Raw genomic sequence first — 12,721 nt, forward strand, 5'->3', positions numbered from 1 at the left:
AAGATTTTCATATAAACTATTTGATAAGATTATTTTTTTAATATAATGAGATGTTATAACCCGTTTAAGAGCTATCTGGGTTTAGTGAGACATTTACCCGTGAATTTGGGTCAAATGTTTGATAAGCATTCATTTACAAATAAAGCAATCTGAGAGCTTAAGAGAATGGTTGTTTTACATTTTTCGTTTTTTAATATTTAGTTTTTCGATTTTAATTTTCTTTATTGTAAGAAAGTTAATAATATACTTAGGGTTTGATAATAAAAGGGTTTCATAAATAAATGATATGTTATAATCCATTTAAAAGCAATCTGGATTTGGTATCCCATGACCCGCTTATGTTTTTTTACTATAAAATTGTTTGTTAATTATAAATAAATATTAAATTTTAGTATATCCCTATTTTATAGAATTTTCATATAAAATATTTGGTAAGATTAATTTTTAATTTAAAGAGTTGTTATAACCCGTTTAAGAGCTATCTGGTTTTGGTAAGACTCATACTCATGAATTTGGGTTAAATCAATGAAAGGCCTCAATTTAAAAATTAAGCAATCTGGTGGCTTCCATAAAAAGAGGGAGCGACCACATCACGACACGTAGGATTTTAGGGGTTTCGTTTATATATATTATAGATATTCCTATGATCTACTGTTCTTTTTTGCATGACTAGCATAATTTCAAAATAAATATAGTCTATGGTGAAATTGATAGGTAAATAACTATGTCCTTTTTCATGTTTACATTTGATTCTATAGCTATTTTTACTATAGCATAGACAAGGAGTCAATGAGTCTTATCACTAAAACTTTCATGAATAATGTCTAAAAGGATTATTGTCTAGCGGTATAAAGTGTATATATAGTGGTATTCATTCTTAAGTGGCTGAGGGTGTGAGTTTCTTATTGAACATATATATAGATTTAAGATTAAGATCAAGATTAATGTCTGTGTAAGTTACCTGTGTTCGGATGAAAAAAACTAAGATCCCAGCACAAGGATGTGGTTGGTTGGTTTGGGTTAACTCCCTGCTGTATTGTATTGATGATTGATTGGCGAGTCAGATCGATTGGGTTGAATTGATGTATTTTTTGTCGTTTCCTTTTCTTTGGTTGTACAGTTTTCCAGCTTCCCATTGTTCTAATTGTCCAAATAAAAACTTGAAGAAAAGAATAAATACGTAGTTGTGATTAATTTTTTTTTATCAATGTAAATATTAATAAAAAACATAGTACTCTAAATGAAATGAACCGATATCGACCGAAAGATAAGTACCGATGTTTATAACTTTTATTTTCTGGGCTACACGAGACGATTCACTACCGGTATCGAAGCAATTTTATTAGGTCTTGTACTATTCTAAAGATTATTTTATGTTTTACGCATATATCAAAATCTTCCTGTGTAACCAATTTCCACTTAAACACGCGAGGCTGTCGCACTAGTTTTTTTTTATAATATACTAGTTTGAGACCCGTGTATTATACGGGGATTTAATAAAAAGTACAATATTTAAACGTTAAACAAAATACAATCAATAACACGATTATCATATATTGTTAATACAATTACAACTTTCATTAAAATTACGGGAATTACAAAACAAACATTACGCAAGTAGTCTATAAATAAGAAATTTTCATTGTACTTTACAATTGTAGTTGTATTGATCAGATTACCTCATTTATCAAGAATCGGAATCTTGAGCCCAAACCTACTTGTAACTCTTGACAAGGCGACGTATAGCTGTCCATGTGAGAACACAGGTTCGTTCAAGTACAAACCAATCCTAAATAATGATTGACCGTGGCTTTTGTTTATGATCATCGCAAAACATACTGCAAGGGGAAACTGTTGTCTTTGAAATTTATATGCTATTTTGTTGTCTGTTGGAGTCAGTGGTGATCTATGGATCAAAACTCTATGTCCAATGTTAGTTCCAAAAATAATTTTTGCTTCAACTACACGAGTTCCCAAAGATATAATTTGTAGTCGAGTACTGTTACATAAGCCTTCTTTCTTGTTAAGATTTCTAAGAAGCATAACAGGAACACCAACTTTTAGCACAAGCTTGTGGGTTGGTAGCCTGGATATTCTTAGACCATTAAGCAGTTCCGGTGAGTATAAAGCTGCATCAACCGTGTCATTGATATATTCTGAACTACATATGGTATCTGAACTTAAGTACTCGACTTCATCACCCGAAAAAAACTTGAGCAAACTGTCATTAATCTCATCAACAATTTCGTTTGTTGGTGCAAGTATGGCTCTATCCTGAAAGTAATGTTGGTTCTCGTAATTCTATAGAATATCAGGATATACAAAGTCAAAAAGTTTAGATATATGATCAACAGAATCTTTTATAATTAGATCGTCAGGTATATCTATCATTGCAACACTATCATTAGGACCGCCAACATTACCTTAACCTATATCTAAAAGCCAATAATATTGAAACCCTAACTAACTTCTAACAGAATATAATTGATGTTATATGGAGTTGATTAGAAACATGATTGTTACATTGTTATTCTTATGCTGCTATATCGAATACATAGAGGATTATAAGATGGGGTAATTATTCTTACGCTAATATAATCTAATATTAATCTTTTTTGCTGAAAGCATTATGTTATTATCCTTATGCTGATATAATTTAATATTAATAATTTTTTGTTTGAATATTAATTGTTTTGTTGACATTATGTTACTTTTATGTGTTTATTTACTTTTGCATCATATTGTGTTGTTAATATACTATATTGTTATTCTGCTTTGGTGTTATAGTTTCTACTTATATTTTTTTATGAAAAAATGATATATAAAAGGGTTCTGTTAAATATACCAAAAGTATACCAAAGTCATTAATGATGTTTGATTCCAAGAAGCTTTTTTGCTCAATTTCCAAATTTCACAAAATTCAATGACATAACTTTGGTGAACCAATCATGAACACATCTCCCAAAAATTCAACTTTTAATTATTAAGTGTATTATTTATTTTTTTATTAACTAATATATTATTAACTTTTTATTATTAAGTTTTTTATTAACTTTTTATTATTAGGTGCATAATTTATTCTTATTATTATTAACTTATGTACACATGTTTTTATTAACTTTTTATTATTAACTTATATATACATGTTTTTATTAACTTTTTTATTATTAGGTGTAACATTTATTCTTTTTTATTAACTTATATATACACATTTTTTATTAACTTTTTATTATTAAGTGTATTATCTATTCTTTTTATTAATTTTTAGGTGTTCGGGTCCCATGAAGAATTGATGAATTGGGTACAAAACTTGGCACGCTCTCTTGGTGTTGTCGTCGTCACTAAAAGATCGAACAAATATCCTAATGGGTTCGTGTATAAAGTTGTAATCATGTGTGATCGTGGCGGAAAATATAAATTTAAGGATTCAAGTAAAGTTTCTGGCACAAAAAAAAACTGACTGCCCATTCGAATTAGAAGGGAAATATTCAATAGAAGACTAGTAATAATTCATAATTGTATAATAAAATATTTAATATACTATTATTAATACTAGTATTGCAAAAAACTAATTACAATAGTCTTTAAAAAACCTAATTAAAAAATAGATATTAGTAGTTTAAATAATTATTATGTAATGATTAGTAGTTATATTTAAATAAAATAGAATAAAAATGATGATTGATATGATTAGTAGTTGATTGAATGATTAGTAGTTGATTAATAGGGTTGACTTGGTATACCAAATAAAAACTTTTGGTATATTTAAAGCCCCCCAACTAAAAACATCATAATTAAAAACGGGTTCTGTTAAATATACCAAAAGTATACCAAAGTCATTAATGATGTTTGATTCCAAGAAGCTTTTTTGCTCAATTTCCAAATTTCACAAAATTCAATGACATAACTTTGGTGAACCAATCATGAACACATCTCCCAAAAATTCAACTTTTAATTATTAAGTGTATTATTTATTTTTTTATTAACTTTTTATTATTAAGTTTTTTATTAACTTTTTATTATTAGGTGCATAATTTATTCTTATTATTATTAACTTATGTACACATGTTTTTATTAACTTTTTATTATTAACTTATATATACATGTTTTTATTAACTTTTTTATTATTAGGTGTATCATTTATTCTTTTTTATTAACTTATATATACACATTTTTTATTAACTTTTTATTATTAAGTGTATTATCTATTCTTTTTATTAACTTTTTATTAATTTTTAGGTGTTCGGGTCCCATGAAGAATTGATGAATTGGGTACAAAACTTGGCACGCTCTCTTGATGTTGTCGTCGTCACTAAAAGATCGAACAAATATCCTAATGGGTTCGTGTATAAAGTTGTAATCATGTGTGATCGTGGCGGAAAATATAAATTTAAGGATTCAAGTAAAGTTTCTGGCACAAAAAAAAACTGACTGCCCATTCGAATTAGAAGGGAAATATTCAATAGAAGACTAGTAATAATTCATAATTGTATAATAAAATATTTAATATACTATTATTAATACTAGTATTGCAAAAAACTAATTACAATAGTCTTTAAAAAACCTAATTAAAAAATAGATATTAGTAGTTTAAATAATTATTATGTAATGATTAGTAGTTATATTTAAATAAAATAGAATAAAAATGATGATTGATATGATTAGTAGTTGATTGAATGATTAGTAGTTGATTAATAGGGTTGACTTGGTATACCAAATAAAAACTTTTGGTATATTTAAAGCCCCCCTTTTAGTTATGTTTCTAATAAGCCAACAGTTTGGTCTATTGGTTTTACCGATTTGACGGTTAAATGATTCAGTGTTCTCAGTTTGAATTACGCTTTTTTTCTTCATGAAATTACAATTTATAACTTTGTATTAATAATATTAAAATAAAAAAAAATGATTCATAGTATAATTATAATACATATATATAACTACATATTTCAAAGATGAAAAAAATGTATAAATAAATGTTTAAATTGCTGGTTCAGTTTATATAGTATGTTTAAAGTTTCAAACCAAACCAAACCAAACCATTAAAACGTCAAACCGTGAAAACCAAACAACAAACTTATGTCATGTAAATCTCGGGTCACAAGCTTTCGTGCGGGCGGTTGCATGGAAAAATCCTATTAAAAATATGTTTGTTATCACATAAAACACAAATTTTCCAACTTTGTGATTGGGTTGATTCAGGTTTAGGTTTTTCTCTAAGGGGTCAAACTGATAGAATTTTCAAAATTAGAAGGAAATGGGCCAAACGAGTTGACCGAGTCAAAAGCCAACCAACGTCTACTGAAAAGAAGTTGAACTCATAAGAGGCGGAAAGATTTTTTTCGGCTGCTCGACGAGGAACAGAAAAGCCTCCATGAGTGCTAGTATCACTTGCTGTCAAAGTTTTGCAAAAAAACTCGGTGTGTGGCTTGTGTGCTTTCATTGATAAATCTGACCTCAATAGTGTTTCTCTATCAAACTGCTAATGATAAACAATTATGAATTATAGTCAGTAACATACATTTAAGCCCGGTGAATTACAAAAGTCCATACCGAAGGAACGGGTTGGAGTGTCATCTGAGCATACACTTCATTTGTTTCTGTATCAGCCTGAAAAAATAACATTTTTTGTAACAAAGTTCTAAAAGTAACTCATATTTAAAACCAGTGTTGTAAAAATTAGGATTGATCTGTGATTAATCGCTAATCGGTGGGTTGTTGATTAATTTTCAGCTAATCGGTGCAACTAATAGAGTAATCGTTAGTTGGCCCAAATGGGATTTTTTTAAGACAATTGGACCTTGATTTTAACCGGTTAAGCCCAGTTATCAGTTTTCTCATTGATTTGTTATATTTACGTTTAATTGTTTCTGTGAACACTGAAGTATTTATATGAACTTTTATGTTATCAAAATTATATAATTTTGAAAAGTTACATATAAGAATTCCAATCCGATTAATAAGCGAGTTCTACAATACTGTTTAAAACAACAAAAACGATTAATAAGTGGCGCGGCGTACATGCAACGTGACATTATGAAGGATGCACAACAATTTTGACTGAAGATTTGAATAGCTTGGAACTTGAGCATTCACATCTTTTTTCATAGATGCAGCAACTTGAAAACATGTATTAATGTATTATAATCATGTATTATAATAAAAAACAGTAGGTTAAATTCAAAACTTGAACATTCTAGAGTAAATTCAAAATAATAATAACAAATAAGGTACAATGTAAAATTGTTCAACCATCAAAATAATGTTACTACTCTAATCAAACCCGCAAATTGATGGCGGTGGCAATGGCGTTAGGAGATGGCAGTATCGTAGGTGGTGATGACGAAGGTGGCAATGGAAGAGAGGAACGACGGTTGGGATGAACGGGAATTAGGGTTTGTTATCTCTTTTGGTGTTGAATGAAAATAAAGAAAGAATAATAAAAAGGATTCAGTTAGTATTATTGGGGCGGGTTGACCCGAAAAAGATACCATATTTTGAAAATAGATTAAAAATTGTGAGAGTTGATAAGAGGTTGACAAATGACACATAGAAGTAGTTATTTATTAGAATAATAAGATTTTGGGTAACGGTAACACCGTCCCGATATATACCCTATCATTTTGCGATCCAGATATGGGATAGTGTGATACAAATCTAATACGCAAAACATGCTATTTTTGTTTTCCTATTATTATATGTTGGGTTGGGTAGGGTGTGGGCTTGCATTGTTGGGTCAAAGTGTAAATGACCCGCACACTGGACTGGGCCGCAACTCAGCAGCCTAAAACTCAGCCTATACTCTTTTTTTTTTTTACATTCGTTGGATTTAATTTAATTGTGTTTTATTACCTTGATAAATAAAATCACAAAATTGAATTGATCAGCTAAGTTTTGCTATTAATTTAAACTATACTTATTTTGATAAATAATAATCTTAATGAAATTTGTTAGTTAAGTTCCATATTATCCGAATTGCATAATTTAATTAGTTCGAATGTGATAATAATAAAAAAATGTTAATCACATTAATTTAATAATTTATAGGTTTATAATTCCTTATGAAAAATAATAATTATTTCATTTACAAGAAGATATTTTATTAAATAGATTATATTACTCAATGGAATTTCATATTAAACAAACCATAGTATTCTAACATTATATTCTGTAAGACATTTTACTAATCACGCTATATCACCCATAATGATGAGATCTAGCTACTTCTAACAACTTTTGTTTGTATGTTGTGACTTGTGATAGCATTTGACCATTATGGTATGTGTTTTAATTTGGCATATACGAGTTGGTCCTTTAGTAGTCTACTCTAGTAGGATGGTTGTGTGATGCGAACACCCTTATCTCAATATTTCGGTGCAGTTAGATCCGTGTGACAGTTGTGATCATTCTAGGGGGGTTGATATCCAAATGTATATTATAAATATGTGATTAATCATTAGGTTTGTTTGTACTTGGAGACACTTATATTTTTGGACAGATTTATCTATTTTGATTTTTGACCCGTTAGAAAAGGAACCGTTTGGCTTGTTAACCAACCCGACCATCTTGCTACCTTGTTTACGATCGAATTTTGTGAATAACGTGCTTTACTGTTGTCAGAATATTAGTGACGGTACCCATAAAGCGAGGGAAGCAAGCCAGCCGTTAAGATATAATATCTGTCCGTTTACTTATAATATTTTAATGGGTCAGAAAAATAAAACAAATTAATTAAAAAGTAAACGGGTTTATTTGTAAACCGGTCAAACATTGCCCAAGTTGTTTAAAAAGCATACAACCTACTAATTCATTTTATTTAAATAAATTACTTGTTATTTAAAAGTAGCAGAAACTTTTAAAAATTTGGAAAAAGTGTTCGGGCCAACATGACATGTTCTAGAATTTCCTGTTTTGGCCTTAACCCGTTGCCCGCCACCCAACCAACTCATTTTCCCATCTGTTGCTCATTCTTTTCAATTTGTGTATAATCACATCAAACTAGGAAGGTCAGTTTAGTGAACATTTTTAAACTTGGGTTTGTTGTCATAAACTTATTGGCCCGCCACCTGACCCGTTCATTTTGACCCAAATGGTTAATGCTTTAGTGGTACCCGAATGCCCCTTGCATCGGTTGAGTTATGGTGTCCAGTAGGGACTGGGACCAGATGACCAGCAGCCCATAACAGCCTTGGAGAGGACCAGCCAACATGGCCTTAGACCATGTCTGGTTGTTGCAGAAGTGATCTCTCTTTTAAGTCTTTAAAAAGACCTTATTTATATTGAATACTAATTAAAATTATAGGTCCCAAAACTTTATTGTATCAATAATGATACTAAAAAGCCAATATGCAGTCGGTAACATTATTAGAATCCAATATAGCAGTAAGTCAGTAACATCAATCTTTAAAAGTACCAGACCTTTGCACTAAAATGTGGAAACTCGTTAAACATTTTGAAGATCAAGTCTTAGTCCACAAAGATTCGGATACTAATCCGCTAGTAGTCCCAACAGGTCTTAATACCGTGCTATTCTCTGATGCTCAATGCAATGAAACAGCACATATTTAGGACTAGAAACTAAACAAAAAGAAAAGCATTTAGGGCTAAATGCAAGAAAAGTGTTTCTTCTACAAATGCAGTTAGGAAACAAAATCCTTCCCAGATTATTCAAACATTTCAAAATTCAAAAACGCCATGTTCTAAGTACCAATAAATCTTTAACAAAAGCCCTACAGAATTTTTAAGTGAGGAAAGCAAGAACTCCAAATAGCGACAGCTAGCAACCACTTCAACGACTGATGGGAGTGTGCATACGCTCAACGATCTTGTTAACAGCATCACGTGACATCACCAACGTGTCATGTAGAAGGATGCTATACACATTCAAACCCTGCAACCATCATAATAATTTCAACCCATTTAGATACAAAAATGTTACACGTGTCAAGTTTTATCTCAAACGGGCCACATCAGTCAGATTAGCTTACAATCGAGGGGAGAACGTTGACATAATGTAGGTTTTGAGTAGCAAGCTTTAACTTTTCATCAATCGGACCTCCATCCACCAACAGAAGCTTTTTTGTATCTTCCATTTGATCCACATAACTCACAATATTCTTTGTTTTGTGAGTCGGAAGCTCTAAATCATCGAACACCAAAAGCTGCAATACATGTGTGTATATGTTAATACATTTGTAACAGAATTACGACAATTTATTAAGATTAATTAATAAACTTGCCTTCCCTTCGGCTGCACGAGCAGATAATGCAATCTTAAGCCCTAACCGCCTGACCTTCTTGTTGAGCTTAAACGCATGGCTACGTGGTTTTGGACCGTGCATAGCAGCACCATGCCTAAACTGTATTTTTTCCATAATTTTATCCAAAAAATTAATTAATATCCATACAATTATAAATGTCATGTAATCATACAAAGTTTATGTATTACCTGGGGCCCACGCAGAGTTCCGTGTCTTGCTCGTCCTGTACCCTTTTGACGCCATGGTTTTCTACCCGTACCGCTGACCTCACTGATTGTTTTTGTCGAGTGAGTTCCCTGTCAAATGGGGTCGACACGCTACTTGTAAAAAGTAAAGTTAATATATTTAATACTAAAACATAGGCCTGTAAATGAGCCAAACGTTCGGTGAACCGTTTGGCCAGAAGTTTGTTTATGATTGTTTATTAAACAAATGGAAGAACATGAACTGTTTTGTTCATTTGATTAAACGAACAAACATAAAAACATGTCTCACTATATATTCACTTAATTATCTGAGCCCACTATAATTTCATCTAGTTTATAAAATAAGATATCATTCATTACAATTTAGTCAATTTACATTAATTTTTAGGCCCAATAGATAGGTTTTCAGTTTACTTTTAATTGAAGTTCTCTACATTATGTTCATTCATCTGTGTGCAGTCATGTTCATTCATTTACGTTTGTGAACTGTTCATTTATACTATTAATGAATGAACATAAAGTAACATGAACATGCTCATTTTCTTAGCAAATAATATAAACAACAAAGCCCCGATCTTTTAATTGTGCGTGTTCAGTCTGTTGTGTTTGTTCGGTTAAAATTAAATGAAAGAACACAAACATGCTCTGTTGGTGTTTGTTAGGTTCATTTACAAGCCTGTTGAACCATAAGGGCCAAGGCTAGTTGTTTTTTGTAGTTTGGGATGGGAAGAAATTGCTATATACAAGGAGTGATATGAAAATGATACTCATGTTGTATTGTTAAAGATTGTCAGTATTAGGAGATTATGCTATGATTTAAACAAATATATATAATACCTGCTGTCGTTTAGCGAGCTGCCATCTTACAACACGGTGAACAATATCCTTCCTAATGGGAAGATCAAAAACATCACCTGCCAACACCATCATTCCTTTGTCTTCATTTTGAAAGTTTGTCACTGGAATCACCAGATCCTGTAATTGCCCTGTGTTCATGTTTCAGTTACATTAACATGAGTTGATAATTTCATTTGTTGTAGCATTAAATTTCCTAAATGGTGATTATGCGAAGATAAAATAACTTTGAATACGACACTATTCCACCATAAATGCTGATGAAATGAAATTGACTGAGTGAAACATCAATGATTATTTGGCCTTTCTGTGTATCAACATAAATGTACTCGGCAATCTATAAAAAAATAAGAATTTGAACTTCTACTTGTAATAAGTTTATTCTAATTCCTTAGTCAACATGGCAAGCCACCTGTGTGGACCATATCATGGTAATGTCGGCTTCGAAAAAATGATGTTGCCTGTATCATTATTCAAACATCATTTATTTACCAAAAATACTCACACCAGCCGTATATAAATCATTCACAACTACAAATTAAGATCCTCTACATATGTATTTTCACTAGCCTCTATTTTATCTACATTCCGTTAGTGTCGATGTAAGAAAATAGGACTGCAAATACAGTAAAGGATCCCACATCTGATAAAATAAAGGTTAGTGAAAACAGCTATAAAAGAACCTTGATCTGAGATATTGAACAATTTATCTCTCTATATGTCTGGTACTCTGGTAGTGAGTAGTTTTAGTACATAAATAAAGTTTGAATAACAGTACTTGCCGCATCATATTCATAGATGCTGACATCGTCATCACTATGGACCAACAAAATAAATAATTATATAATATATGGCACTTAGGTAACTGTAAATAAGAATTTAAGACAGTTAAAAGAGTGAAGAAGATTCAGGTGAATTTATGCAATTACCTATAGCACGTTCAGGAGTTATAATTTGTTTTGTTGATAGTAGATCAGATGGGAATGAGCCTTCACTTGATTCTGAAGTTAACATGGAAGTACAGAACCCTCTAGTGCCCATGAAAGATAATCCAGCCTGCTTATAAATAACATAGCTTCTTTATCATAGTCAACAAACTGAAATTACAGTAAAGCCTAAAGAAAGATGATAGAAGTGATTACCTTTTTAAGGAATGCATATTCTATAGAAGATTGTGTATCGCTAATATCAAGATCATGCGAGGCTACATGTCAAATTAGACACAAAAGTTCCAAACGATTGAGTTAATAAAATGGTCACATTATCAACACAAAGACTTATTAAAGCGGTGAAATATGAATACCTTACCATTAGAAAGAATGTGAAAAGATCGACGAGCAACGTCTGGATTATTATTGCAATGGAGTTTATAGCTTGAAACCACCTTGGGTAGCAGCCTCCTGGAACACTGTAAGGCCATGCTAGTGACAGAAATCTAGAAAAATATGCTGTAGTTTTAAAAACCTGTAAACAAATAGTGAGACTAAATCTACTAATTATCTATTTAAACTGGTGACATGTAAATGTAGGTATCTTCCTAGGCTTTACAAGTAAGTATATATATAGAGAGAGTATCTTGTGTTCTTAAAAGGATAGAGAAAGTCTAATATAGTTGAATCACAGACAAGAGGATAACATTTTCATGGCACATAAATATATCAAGTAATTAAATTAGGTCAAAACGTTCAATAATATTAATAGAAGTTTAGACTCAATTAACAGGCAGAAAATAATAATATATCAAATGTAGGATTAGCTACTGGAAATGAGAAACCTAGGGCACTAAAACCTACCTAAATTAGTGAAGCATTAGGGCTAGGGTTATGCGATTACGGCGTTAGTCGGAAGTGAAAACTGTAGCTCTGTGAGTGTGTGTGTGTGAAGATGAAGAGAAAGAGAAAGAGGTAGAGGTATACCTGGTCCGGCAATGGCGGAGGCCAACTCGAAGCTGCCGATATCTAGTGGTGGCTGCCGATTGTGTGTGTAGTCTAGTCAGTCAGGATGAAGGTTGTAATTTCTCATATAAAGCAGGGGCTAATTTGTCAAGGTTATATAATGAAGGCCTCAAAAGGTCAGTTTGGGTGACGGTTGTCAATAGAGGTGGCAAATAAACCGGAATCGAACCGGTTTGAAACCGATTGAAACTATAGGTTCGGAACCTGTTTGTAATTTTCTCTATCAAAACCGGTTAATCGAACCGAAATCGATCAAAACCCGAACCAGAACCGATCGTACTATGGTAAGAAACCGGTTTCATTCCTAACCGAAAACGATCATAAACCGGTTTTGACTTTTGTTGACCAACCGAACCAGTTTTAATCCAACCGGTTTTGAGTTTTAAACCGGTTTTGCAACTCTAGTTGTCAATATATTGAAAACTTTACGTTTTTGGTAGTGTTTATG

General features: G+C 31.5%; 1 pseudogene across 1 annotated transcript; it reads right to left on the minus strand.

Annotated features, from left to right (window-relative positions):
• Positions 1 to 8,626: 8,626 nt before the first annotated feature.
• Positions 8,627 to 11,765, minus strand: LOC143556284 (uncharacterized; annotated as a pseudogene). The gene is made up of 7 exons (XR_013139360.1): positions 11,627 to 11,765; positions 11,461 to 11,522; positions 11,248 to 11,374; positions 10,301 to 10,449; positions 9,446 to 9,553; positions 8,985 to 9,356; positions 8,627 to 8,887 (listed from the first exon to the last, which is right to left on the minus strand). The product of XR_013139360.1 is annotated as an uncharacterized LOC143556284 (transcript).
• Between the last annotated feature and the right edge of the window lie 956 nt (positions 11,766 to 12,721).

The sequence above is a fragment of the Bidens hawaiensis genome, unplaced genomic scaffold (assembly GCF_021521415.1).
Source record: "Bidens hawaiensis isolate Kalapana, Puna unplaced genomic scaffold, B.hawaiensis_p1.1 tig00018507_1, whole genome shotgun sequence".
In the NCBI taxonomy this organism is placed as follows: Eukaryota; Viridiplantae; Streptophyta; class Magnoliopsida; order Asterales; family Asteraceae; genus Bidens; species Bidens hawaiensis.